The 13,783-nt window shown below is 33.3% G+C and overlaps 1 long non-coding RNA gene across 3 annotated transcripts in view; it reads right to left on the reverse strand.

Moving 5' to 3' along the window:
- LOC149795599 (uncharacterized) overlaps window positions 1-4,666 on the reverse strand; it is a 51,813-nt gene extending 47,147 nt beyond the window's left edge. For 2 of the 3 annotated variants that reach the window (XR_016422360.1, XR_016422361.1), the window contains exons 1-2: window positions 4,424-4,666; window positions 3,416-3,562 (exon numbers count right to left, since the gene is read on the reverse strand). This is a non-coding gene — a long non-coding RNA (uncharacterized LOC149795599). Of the gene's footprint in view, window positions 1-3,415; window positions 3,563-4,382 lie in introns of all 3 variants that reach the window. The other variant, XR_016422359.1, reaches the window with a different exon arrangement.
- Between the last annotated feature and the right edge of the window lie 9,117 nt (window positions 4,667-13,783).

The following is a 13,783-nucleotide window of genomic DNA, read 5'->3' on the forward strand; positions in this document are numbered from 1 at the left end:
CCAAAACAAAGGTTATATTGTATTCAAAAAAGCGAAAAGGGGGTCACGTGATCATGTTCCAGAACCTTGTCAAAGTTATGTACTTGTTAAAGGTCATGAACACCCAGTGTGGCCCTGACAAACGTCAATCATTTTACTCTAAGAAATAAATTTTAAAAAATTGTTTACATCTTAAACATGTAGTCCCATCAGACCTCAACAACAACCAATCATTTTAAAATAAAAATAGAACTTATTTATTGGTTGCTACTGATTTTGAATCAAGATCAGGATCTAGATCAACACCTGGTGTTTACTAAAACAGTCAAGGTCAAACTGGAAAAAGTATCATCTCCAGTGAATAAATTTACATTACAATAGCATGTAATAAAAACAATTTAAAACTGACAAACAATTAAACTGAAATCAATATATATTAAATCAGATATAATTAAATCAAATATACATAACAGAATAATAATTCTAGAAACAAAATATAAGAAAGCGACTTGGTTAATAAATATAATATCCATTGCACTATGTACTGTATTAAATGTTTCTTTCCTGAAAGCCCAAATTGTAAATCATAACATTTAAAAACTGTATACACTAAATGGTTTCCTCACAAATATCCATACCTGGCACCCCTATGTTTGTTTCCACATTTCTAAGGACATCAAGGCAACAGTAGATGTCAACTTCTTAAACTCTGTAAATACTAAATATAATTCTTTTCTAAGCACATTTGACCACACATGAGAAAACTATAATTTCACACTTAAATGTTCTGGGTTTGTTTTGTTTGGTTTGGGGGGGGGGGGTCACATTTGCATGACTCATTAGTCAGCTTTTCAAAGCCAAGTATTTTAATCCATGCTCCACAAGATATGACCCAAACAAATAACACACAGAATTAATCCTATATCAAATTGCTAAACACAAAGACCTACAAATTTTCAGAAAATTCTTACATTATAAAATTAGACTGGGGCCATTTTACGATCATAATCCATAAACTCTTCAGGATAATGTATATTATGACTTGTTCCTATAATCTGGCTAATTACTTGGTCTGAGAAAAATCTTTTCAACACCAAGGCCCAATAAACAGAGAAATAATCATTATAATCTAACGTAGCAGTAAACTTAGATGTAAATAAAGATAGCAGATACCATTTTTTTGTGCTGCATTCCTGCATGGATATAGATGACAATGAAGACACCAAATGAAATATGTATAATCCCAATCCAGCTACACAAAATTCAATTCTGGCATAGAGTAAACTGTGTCGGATGAATATGATATGTAGAGTAGAGAGAATCAAAATGGTGTCAGGCGTGTGGAAAATTTACAAGTGCAGCATGTGCAGCACATTTTTCACCTACACGGAGACTTTAAAGAAAAATTCTTGTACACATCATAACAGAGCTTTAAGAAAGAAAGAAGTAAAAAATACACCATAAAAATTGCTTATTGCACATTGTGGCCTTGCCAAGTATGGAGAAATAAATGCATCTATTGGCATCCTCCACGGGAAATTAGCAGTCTGAAAATACAGAATCCCAATCGACAGTGTTACGTCCATTTGTATTGGAATTGACCGATCAAGCATTCCTTTAGTGAGGACTCTTCCTTATGGAGGTAATAGAATTATAATCGTGGCATTCTACAGTTTCGTATTTTGCATTTTTAAAAAAGTTTTCCCGGTTTTCCTCACTGGTTATACTAGCTATTTAAAAAAAAAGTCCTTGTATATCTTAGGTATAGTTCAAAGAACCTTTAATTCCCTTTAGTTTGGTGTATGATTGATGGGTGTAATATGGGTTATAGAGTATACAGCTTGGCCTTACTCCAGATGTGCATCGTTCTAAAAAGTGCTAGCTCCACTTGGTCATTTTCACTTCCTGAACTTAAGGTCTCACTGGACAGTTTATCTGGTCAATTTTCATCCAACAATGACCAATTACAGAAAAATGAGAATAATTTTACACTGAAGATACAAATAAAAACAAACTAATGATTTTTGTAGAAAGCATACATGAGATTTTGCCTGCAGTAATCAGGTTAATTCCTGATGCAACTGGAGGTTTTTATACTGAACCAACACTGCCACCAACCCCTAAATTTTACATTCATTTTTGACAAGAAATAGCTATTTTGAATATTTTCCTGTGACAAGGCAGCTAAAAGAATCAGTATGTGCCTTATGCATGAATAAAGTTCACTAGTACTATAACAAATTAGCATACTTTTCATCACCCCTCAACCATCTAGAATTTTAGATATTTACCTCTGTAGCAGACACATAAATACGTAGGCCAAGTCAGCAGCTCATTTGCAGCCGAAGTTACACATTTGATCTCCAGTGCTCATCTAACTGTGACAGGCAGTCACCAACAAGCCAACCTATTTTCAAGCCTAACTCAAAGTAAATCTAAACCACATTATAGATTTAACTTATGTGTGAATTTATAAATGCTAGGCTTGTGATAATTAGGTTCATGCCTTCTACCTTAAAAATTTGTGGGGTGTCAAAATATGGAATTATCCAGTGAGACCTTAAGAATTCAAATAGCAGTCTGATTAATGGAAAATCTTCTTATTTTCAAAACCTTGGCCAACTCTAAATAAAATGCAACCTTAAGAAGTTTAAAATTCAGAATTGTTTGTTTCCTATGGCTTATTGAATTTATTGATGACCAAAAGCTATCAAACAGAGCAACAGTTATGAGACAGCTTCATACTTCATGTATTACTTTCACCTCTGAAACATACAATTTCCTTATAATATGTCAGTTTCATCATTTGTCAGAGCTAATACACCCTGTGTTGTTAGTGCCTGGTGATATCAGAGATATCTGAGAGCACAAATAATACAACTCTGCATGCAATCTGAAATAGTAGTGAATAAAAGATGTAAAAGAAGCCAAGCTGAATTTCTTGTAAAATAACTGCAGAATGTACATGCTAAGTACTTGAAAGAATAATAATGACGCACTGCATATATAAAATGACCAGAACTCTCTCACTGATTTCATGAAGAAGGTCAAATCTATTCTAGAATAGAGAAATCTAAGGTAGACTTAAGAGAGGCAACTCATCAGGTAACATCAAATGTATGGACCAGTCTTTTTAAACTGAACCACATCAATTGGGAAACTTAAACAATGAAATTCTATACCCAGATTTATCCCATCTGTTGATAAAACAATATGCATGGATATTATATTTTAAGAACACTAAGTTCACCTTTAAATCATTTTCATACTAGCCAGCACATAATGTTGTTGCAGTTGCTGCTATTTAGAAGTTTGTATTGCTAGTGACTGTCACCTGCATAAAATCAAATCTAAAGCAAATAAAAAATCATGCAAAATAAAAAAGGGGAGGAGAAAAACACAATGTAAAAAGGGATATCCATTTAACATAACTCACCAAAAACTTCAATGAAACTGGTGCAGATATATTTGTTCCTGTGAAAGATCCACAACAATTGGTGTGTCTGACTCCCAATAAATTTTTGATGTTGTCCTGCTGTTAGCAATATCACTTCGGCAGGTGTGCTCCCATACACCTTGAGGACTACAAGAAAAAAAACCCCTGAACTTCTTATATAAAGGTCATTATAACTTAAATTTTCGTAAATAAGATGAAATATATGTATTGAAACATTACATCATGAGTAGATATGGATGTAAGTGCATTAAATTAAGGCAATCATCATAAAATTAGGAAAATATACTAACTTTGTACTGAAAATGTTGAAAAACTGAATAAGTATGTGAAATACTTGAATCAAACCACCTTGCATGAAACGTATAAGGCTTTTGTTGTACATTAGGAGAATGGATCAGGAGCAATACCTGGTAACATTAAAACTGTTGAGTTAACTCCCTTCTTCTGCTAGGATTAAGTGCTATCAAATCTATATGAAGTGTATGTTTGGAATACCTAACTATGTCAGATTCAAGATATGGAGGTAATAAGGATATGATTTATGTCACTGTGAATCACATTTGACCAGACTGAAAAAATGACACCGGTTCTTAAGGTCTCACTGGACAGTTTATCTCACTGGATAGTTTATCTGGTCAATTTTCATCCAACAATGACCAATTACAGAAAAATGAGAATAATTTTGCACTGAAGATACAAATAAAAACAAACTAAAGATTTTTGTAGAAAGCATACATGTGAGATTTTAACTGCAGTAATCAGGTTAATTCCTGATGCAACTGGAGGTTTTTATACTTAACCAACATGCCACCAACTTCTAAATTTTACATTCATTTTTGACAAGAAATAGCATTTTGAATATTTTCCTATGATAAGGCAGCTAAAAGAATCAGTATGTGCCTTATGCATGAATAAAGTTCACTAGTACTATAACAAATTAGCATACTTTTCATCACCCCTCAACCATCTAGATTTTTAGATATTTACCTCTGTAGCAGACACATAAATACGTAGGCCAAGTCAGCAGCTCATTTGCAGCCGAAGTTACGCATTTGATCTCCAGTGCTCATCTAACTATGACAAGCAGTCACCAATAAGCCAACCTATTTTCAAACTTGCTTTTTGCACATTGTGGCCCTGCCAAATATGGAGAAATATATGCATCTATTGGCATCCTCCACGGGGAATTAGCAGTCTGAAAATACAGAATCCCAATCAACAGTGTTACGTCCATTTGTATTGGAATTGACCGATCAAGCATTCCTCTAGTGAGGACTCTTCCTTATGGAGGTAATATAGTTATAATCGTGGCATTCTAAAGTTTCGTATTCTGTATTTTTTAAAAACAGTTTTCCCGGTTTTCCTCACTGATTATACTGGCTATTTAAAAAAAAGTCCTTGTATATCTTACGTATAGTTCAAAGAACCTTTAATTCCCTTTATTTTGGTGTATGATTGATGGGTGTAATATGCGTTATAGAGTATTCAGCTTGGCCTTACTCCAGATGTGCATCTTTCTAAAACGTGCTAGCTCCACTTGGTCATTTTTACTTCCTGGACTTAAGAGGTAAACTAAAAAAAGTCGATAACTTTTTTAAAAAAATACATTTTATATATTAGGTAATTCATTCATTGCACTTTCAGAAGTTTGTATTGTCTGGTCTGGCAAAATTCACTTTCCCTATTTTAATAGCTGCTACGGATAGTGTACTTTAGACTAATTTAGGCTGATTTCTTTTTTTAGCACAAGGGAGCAGTCATTTGAGGTAGCAGTGTGATTACGTACAATTTCCAAAAGTACAATATCCAAAGAAATATCATCCACATTACAATAATTTAGCATAGAGTTATGTCAATATTCTCTTCATTATGCATGTTTTAGATGCAAATAACTTCGCCTTACGTACGCCACTCTCTCAAAAGTACATAATAGCAGCTGAGCGCCCCCAATGGTATGGATTAAACTTTCGTTTTGGAAGGTTGGCTAAAAGGTAGGGGTTGAAATATTATTAAAATCGCCAATATATTCATCTAGCCTTTGGCGCTATTAGGATAAATTTAATGTAATTTTGAATTAATATGTTCCTTTACACTTGAAGATTACTACACTTTTCAGATTGCAGATAACTGTAGCGGGCAGTGATCAAAACTTAAAAGATGATGAACATAACGTTAACAAGGAAATACGCTCAAACAGAAATACACAAATATTTTACCATGATACTAGTGAAGACGAATGCATTATGATTCGCGTATGTTTGAGTAATGATAAAAAAAGTAAATAGTCATAATTTTTTGACATTTTTACGAATTATTTCCATTTTGCTAATGTTGCTATTTATAGCATAATTAACGTCACTTGGTCGTACTTGATTGGACAGGTAGAATAAATGGAGAAACGTTATCAGCACACAGAATGAAAGTGTGAAGTATGAAAGTGCTAAAAGTAGTCGCCTACACTTGCATTATATGATTACTTTAACTTGTAATAATATAGATTTTGAGAAATTAAAAAATAATTTAACTTTTATCTTGTGTGTAGGGTCCTTTTTTCAACTGAGTATATTACATGTGGATCAGAACAACAACCCATTAAAAAAGAAAAATCATTCTCAGATATGGCGTACCTTGTCCAAAAGAAAATTGTATGATTTAGGGGATGCACTGGCAGATGTATCCAACACATGTCACAGTCATCTGAAAAAGAACATTTTCCATTATTTGATTAGTAGCTAGTCTTTTCAGTGTTTTACTCATTTATATAAATGAAGAAAAAATTATTTTTTGAGCCACATGGAATTCATTCAATGCTAGCTAGTCTGATGTTAGCAACAATTACTCAACTTTTCATGCATCAAGAAAAATTACCCTAATCTAATTTACCTTATGCTGGATCTTTGTATATGGTATTTCTATATCTTACATACATAAGAAATTTATAAATACATTATTCTTGCTAATCTCATAATATTGATCTGTTTGATCTCAAGTGTACATTTTAAGTTCATACCGATTCTCCATTTATCATATCTGTCCAGTAGAATAAAATCAAGTATCACAGGGTGATGTCATCATTACATATTACATGAATTGTGCTAGAAATTGGTAAAAAAGTAAAATAATTCATCTCAAAATCACTTAAAGTTTGTTTTGCTTTTTATTATAATTAGAACAATTACAAATCATAATATTGTTGTATGCACCGATATATACACCAAAAACAAATAAATACTGGTGTATATAGAATTTATTTTAATTGGTTCTTGATAATAACAAAATATGATTTGAAACAGATCAGTATATAATTTTTGATATCGGCTTATTATTTACAATCTGTCTTCTTAACATATTTGTGTATGGATAATGACATAAATGAATTCACCTGGAAATTTAAACCAGCACTGGGACATTGACCTTGCATATTCAAAACAGAGACATTTGAGTTTAAAATTATCACCATGATACTGATATTGCTGAAAAAATTAATTGCATGGTGACCCGAATATGTTTATTGCATGTTCAGTTCAGACATCAGACATTCATGTATGATTATATATTGATTTCTTCAGTGGATATGACATGAAGGTTCCTCTGTTGCTATGAGTGTGGAGGATTTGTCACTTGTTAATACTTTACTATAATGCATCTATCTAGAGAATGCCAGCGTTAAGGAGGGTTGGAGAAAAAAAGCAACATGATACTTCAGATCCTCATGGTCATCTTGTTGGAATATAAACTCATAACACTTGTTTGATAACATGATGGATCTATGCTCATCTATTTTATGAGCTTTGTTTTCATATTTTTTATTGAAACATAGGAATGTTGGAATGTGTATATATTCATAACAGTCTGGAGAGAATTTGAAAGACTTTAATCCTTCCAGTCTGGATCAGTTCACTGCATTCAAAATCTGTCTACGGTCAGTTGTCCCAAGAAGCAATGATTCTTAATGACAATATAACCATAATCTAGATTATTTCATCATTTGCAAAGACTAATTGAAATGTCTCAAGTCCTTGTGATGACCTCATTTCCTCATGTGATATGAAATCATTCCTAAGTCATAACCTTCACAATGCAGCCACTCCTTTTAGGTTTAATACACTGTAACTACATTGCATATGTCTTACAGTAGGGATGGTTTAATACACTGTAACTATATGGCATACTTCTTACAGTAGGGTTGGTTTAATACACTGTAATTACATGGCATATGTCTTACAGTAGGGATTGTTTAATACTCTGTAACTATATGGCATAATTCTTACTGTAGGGATAGTTCAATACACTGTAACTATAATATAGTATACTTCTTACAGTAGGGATGGTTTAATACACTGTAACTACATGGCATATGTCTTACAGTGGGGATTGTTTAATACACTAACTATATGGCATTCTTCTTACAGTAGGGCTGGTTTAATACACTAACTAATCTATAATGGATATGTCTTACAGTAGGGATTGTTTAATACACTGTAGCTATATGGCATAGCTATTACAGTAGGGATGGTTTAATACACTGTAACTAATCTATATGGCATATGTCTTACAGTAGGGATGGTTAATACACTGTAACTCTATGGCATATGTTTTACCATAGGGATTGTTTAATACACTGTAACTATATTGTATATGTCTTACAGTAGGGATGGTTTAATACACTGTAACTAAATGGCATACTTCTTACAGTAGGGATGGTTTAATACACTGTAACTATAATATAGCATACATACAATAGGGATTGTTTAATACACTAACTATATGGTATACTTGTTGCAGTAGGGATGGTTTAATACACTATATAATATAGCATACTTCTTACAGTAGGGCTGGTTTAATACACTAACTAATCTATATGGCACATGTCTTACAGTAGGGATTGTTTAGTACACTGTAACTACATTTATGCAATGGTATAACCTTGGCATTTTTCCATGTTTGTGGAAATTTATTAGACCTAATACTTTCATTGCAAATGAAAGCTATACTCTCTACAATTGCAGGTGCAGCTACCTTTAGTAGCCTTGGTCCAATCATATCAAGTCCTGTAGCTTTACAATCATCCATTTTTGTTATATATTTCAACACAAATTCAGGACTCATTTCAGGAATTTCAAACTTTATAATGTTTAGTAGTTTTTTAGCACAAAAATGTTTGAGTTCCAGATGATCAGATGAAGTTCTGGGTTCTTTAAGTTTTTCAGCAATTTGAACAAAAAAGTTGTTAAAAATATTTGAGATGTCAGCTGGATTATCAGTGTAAATGCCCTCATGATTGAGGGATAAAATTTCAGCTTTACTCTTACATTTGCCTGCACCAAACCCTGTAAACACTTTCCAGATAGCTTTGGGATTATCTTGGTTTTCATCAAGCACTTTTTTATAGTGCGCTTGTTTGGCTTGATGTATCATTTTATTAACTTTATTCCTCCAAACTCTATATTCAGTTTGATTTCCTACTGATTTTAGTTGGTCTCTTTGCTTTATTGCTTCTAAAATATCTGGGGAGATCCAGCCTGGCTGGTGGTCTTTCTTTATCCTGTGTGTTTTTAAAGGGGCATGCTTGTTCACTATACTGATGAACAGATCATCCAAGTATCTAAAACATCATCAATATCTTCAAAGATTTGGACTGTATTCCAAAGGAATCTGTTTCAGATCTTTTAGGAATTTAATCGGATCCAAGTTTTGAAAGGATCTATAAGTAATGGATTTATGGATATTATTTGTTGTTGATTTGCCATTGACTTTACGTGTTAGAAAAATTGCAAAGTGGTCACTTATACCAATCTTTGGAACCATTACTTCCAAAACATTTTCTTTTGTATTGGTATAAATATGATCTATAAGTGTTTTAGAGGTAGATGTTACTCTGGTGGGTTCATTTACTAGTTGCTCCATACCTAATGAAGCAGTACAATTCATCCAATTCACTTTTATTTGATCATTGAGAAGGTCTCTATTTATATTGCCTAGAATGTAAAATTCTTTATCTTCTTTTGAAATTTTATCTACTTGAAGTTCAAAATATTCACACCAATCAGTATGTGATGATGGGGGTCTGTACACAAAACCTACTAAATAGGGCTTAGCTTTTTCTGGAGTGATCTGTAGCCAAATGGATTCTATTTCCTGTGTTTCTAGGTCTTCCCGTCTTTTACAAATAGTATAGGTTCTAACATACACATGGAGCCCACTGCCACCTGTTTTCCTATCCTTTCGATAACGATTGTCGTAGCCATTGATATACAAGAAATTTTCACCCTGATTTTCTGTTAACATTATTTCCAAGAGCCCAGATAAATGGATATTATTATTTGGAGAGGTTAGTAGTAACTTCACTTGATCAATCTTTCCATGAAAACCCTGAATATTTAAATGACCTATGTGTAAACCTTTGCTAGAAATGCCTAAATTCATGAGATTAATATTAATGCTATTAGAGGCACTCAAGGAGACATTAAAAGTATTAAAACTATGTTCACAGTGATCATCATTACAATTATCATTACTGTATAACAAATTAGTTTTTCTACAACTGCATTTTCTACTTTTATAATCATTGCATAAATCTGAACTATCAGTCGTATTTGAATCTGTACAATTAGCTGGTAAGTTTCCACATTCAGAACATGCATCAGCAAGAGGATCAAATCTGTTTTGACAATGGATGCCTGGTGTATATGACAGTCCTTGATAGATAGATTGGTCCTCCCGCTGAAGCTGAATAGACTCTTCCTGTGGAGTTGAGATCATCAATGTGGCCTCATTGCCCTTTTCCTATACTATAAATCTTTTGTGAGTTTTGGCTTTGTGTCCAAAGCTACCACACTGATGGCATTATATTGGCTGTCTGTGCCTGCATTCCTGTGGTGAATTTTTGATCTCACTACAGTAATCACATCCCAAAGTGTATTAACGGTACTGATATGGCTGATCATATTGTCTGGTGCTGTTTTGACCTACACTGGATTTATAGGGACGGATGAAGTTTGTAATGTGACTGCAAGACCAGACTACACAAATGACTGCATTTATATTTTTTGCCAGTTTTTCCACCCCTTTGGTAGACAGGTGGATATTATCTCTTTTTCCAAATAAATGTTGCATCACTTGCCCCTCTTCATCCAGGAAACTCTTGTAATTGTAAACAATATCACACTTCCATTCACTTGCCAGTCTTTGGATGACCTTATTGATATCTAACACATCACAATCTCCCCTAAGGGCCATTTCACACAGTGCAACCTGACAGCTTTGATTTTGCTTATGGATGTGTGTAAGTAATCGGTCATATAGTTCTTCAAAAAGTTCTAAATCAGTCCCTTCACTGGCATTGTTCCCTCCAATATAGAGGACTATTTTAGTAAACTTGGAGAGATCATATATTTTTATATCTTCCAGTATTGTCTGTATTTTGGCACCTGAAATGGCATGCTTTATAACACAGTGCCTCAGCCCTCTGTTGTTAATTCCATGTAAAATGAACTACCAATAAGGAGGATGTTATCAGTATAACCTTTGATATCACCTTATTATTTACAATCTGTCTTCTTAACATTTTGTGTAGAGACAATAATGTAAATGAATTTAGCTGGAAATTTAAACCAGCACTGGGACATTGACCTTGCATATTCAAAACAGAGACACTTGAGTTTAAAATTATCACCATGATACTGATATTGCTGAAAAAATTAATTGCATGGTGACCCGATTATGTTTATTGCATGTTCAGTTCAGACATTCATGTATGATTATATATTGATTTCTTCAGTGGATATGACATGAAGGTTCCTCTGTTGCTATGAGTGTGGAGGATTTGTCACTTGTTAATACTTTACTGTAATGCATCTATCTAGAGAAGGCCAGCATTAAGGAGGGTTGGAGAAAAAAAGCAGCATGATACTTCAGATCCTCATGGTCATCTTGTTGGAATTTAAACTCACAACACTTGTTTGATAGCATGATGGATACATGGTCATCTATTTCATGAGCTTTGTTTTCATATTTTTTATTGAAACATAGGAATGTTGGAATGTGTATATATTCATAACAGTCTGGAGAGAATTTGAAAGACTTTAATCCTTCCAGTCTGGATCAATTCACTGCATTCAAAATCTGTCTACGGTCAGTTGTTCCAAGAAGCAATGATTCTTAATGACAATATAACCATAATCTAGATTAGTTCATCATTTGCAAAGACTAATTGAAATGTCTCAAGTCCTTGTGATGACCTCATTTCCTCATGTGATATGAAATCATTCCTAAGTCATAACCTTCACAATGTAGCCACTCCTTTTAGGTTTAATACACTGTAACTACATTGCATATGTCTTAAGTAGGGATGGTTTAATACACTCTAGCTATATGGCATAGCTATTACAGTAGGGATGGTTTAATACACTATATGGCATACTTCTTACAGTAGGGATCCTTTAATACACTGTAACTACATTGCATATGTCTTACAGTAGGAATGGTTTAATACACTGCAACTATATGGCATACTTCTTACAGTAGGGTTGGTTTAATACACTGTAATTACATGGCATATGCCTTACAGTAGGGATTGTTTAATACACTGTAACTATATGGCATAATTCTTACTGTAGGGATAGTTTAATACACTGTAACTATAATATAGCATACTTCTTAGAGTAGGGATGGTTTAATACACTAACTACACGGCATATGTCTTACAGTGGGGATTGTTTAATACACTGTACTAATCTATATGGCATATGTCTTACAGTAGGGATGGTTTAATACACTGTAACTATATGGCATATGTTTTACCATAGGGGTTGTTTAATACACTAACTATATGGTATACTTGTTGCAGTAGGGATGGTTTAATACACTATATAATATAGCATTCTTCTTACAGTAGGGCTGGTTTAATACACTAACTAATCTATATGGCATATGTCTTACAGTAGGGATGGTTTAATACACTGTAGCTATATGGCATAGCTATTACAGTAGGGATGGTTTAATACACTATATGACATGCTTCTTACAGTAGGGATGGTTTAATACACTGTAACTCTATATGGCATAATCCTTACAGTAGGGATGGTTTGATACACTGTAACTATATTGCATAATTCTTACAGTAGGGATGGTTTAATACACTGTAACTATAATATAGCATACATACAGTAGGGATTGTTTAATACACTAACTACATGGTATACTTGTTGCAGTAGGGATGGTTTAATACACTATATAATATAGCATACTTCTTACAGTAGGGATAGTTTAATACACTAACTAATCTATATGGCACATGTCTTACAGTAGGGATTGTTTAATACACTGTAACTACATTGCATATGTCTTACAGTAGGGATTGTTTAATACACTGCAACTATATGGCATACTTCTTACAGTAGGGATGGTTTAATACACTGTAACTATATAGCATATTTCTTAGAGTATGGATGGTGAAATACATCAAAGTCAGTAAATTGTCATTTGACATAGTTGCAAAGACTTTGCTAGAAATAACCATTGGTCATTTACTAGTTTGTTGAAAGATGAAACTGAATTCAATTGAGTCATATAACATTATGATGATAATGTTGCAAAGGAGGTTGTGCCACATTGAAAACATGAATTTTTGAGGGTGATATAGGATGCATAAATGTTAGTGAAAGGTAATACAAATGGAACTAATTCAAGAATAATAGCTTCGGACTTTTCATTTCGACGTACTCTTACTACAATATATTTTTCCTCCAACTCTAGAATCCATATGTCTATATTGCCAATATCATAATATTTATTGCCAGACTTTCAAAATTATGTTGCTTATAAACGAAAACAATGTATAAATGGACAGATGTATTATCAAAGGTAGTCTGGGGGTGGGGGTACATCATACTTCCAGTTAACCACAATGACTTATGAGAATGCATGTAATGACTTGAACAAGTACAACCTGAACTTGACCAGTCTATAGTATCTTGGTAGACTCATTCACATCTCAGCTGAAATTGATGATCAGACTTATGTGACCTTGTATTTAAGGTCGAAGACGATAAGTTAGGTTTTTGAACTGTTACGTATATTTAATTTAAATGTTTTGTTTGTTAGCTTTAAAAACTTTTATTTCATTACATGCTATTGTAATGTAACATTGTATGCTGGACTTGAAGCTGAGTTCATTTCTGATTGACCTGATTGGCGTTTGTTTTCTTCATTATTCTCAGTGTGTATGAACTTAATATCAGGATTTTTATTCAGGTAAACTAGAAGAATATGTTGATTTGGGTTAGAGTTTTGGAGTTTCCTAAGTGAATTTTCAGGTTATTGTGTTGTAAGTAAACAAGGCTCATT

Source organism: Sinohyriopsis cumingii, chromosome 7, assembly GCF_028554795.1.
Source record: "Sinohyriopsis cumingii isolate HCF-2022 chromosome 7, ASM2855479v2, whole genome shotgun sequence".
Lineage (NCBI taxonomy): Eukaryota > Metazoa > Mollusca > Bivalvia > Unionida > Unionidae > Sinohyriopsis > Sinohyriopsis cumingii.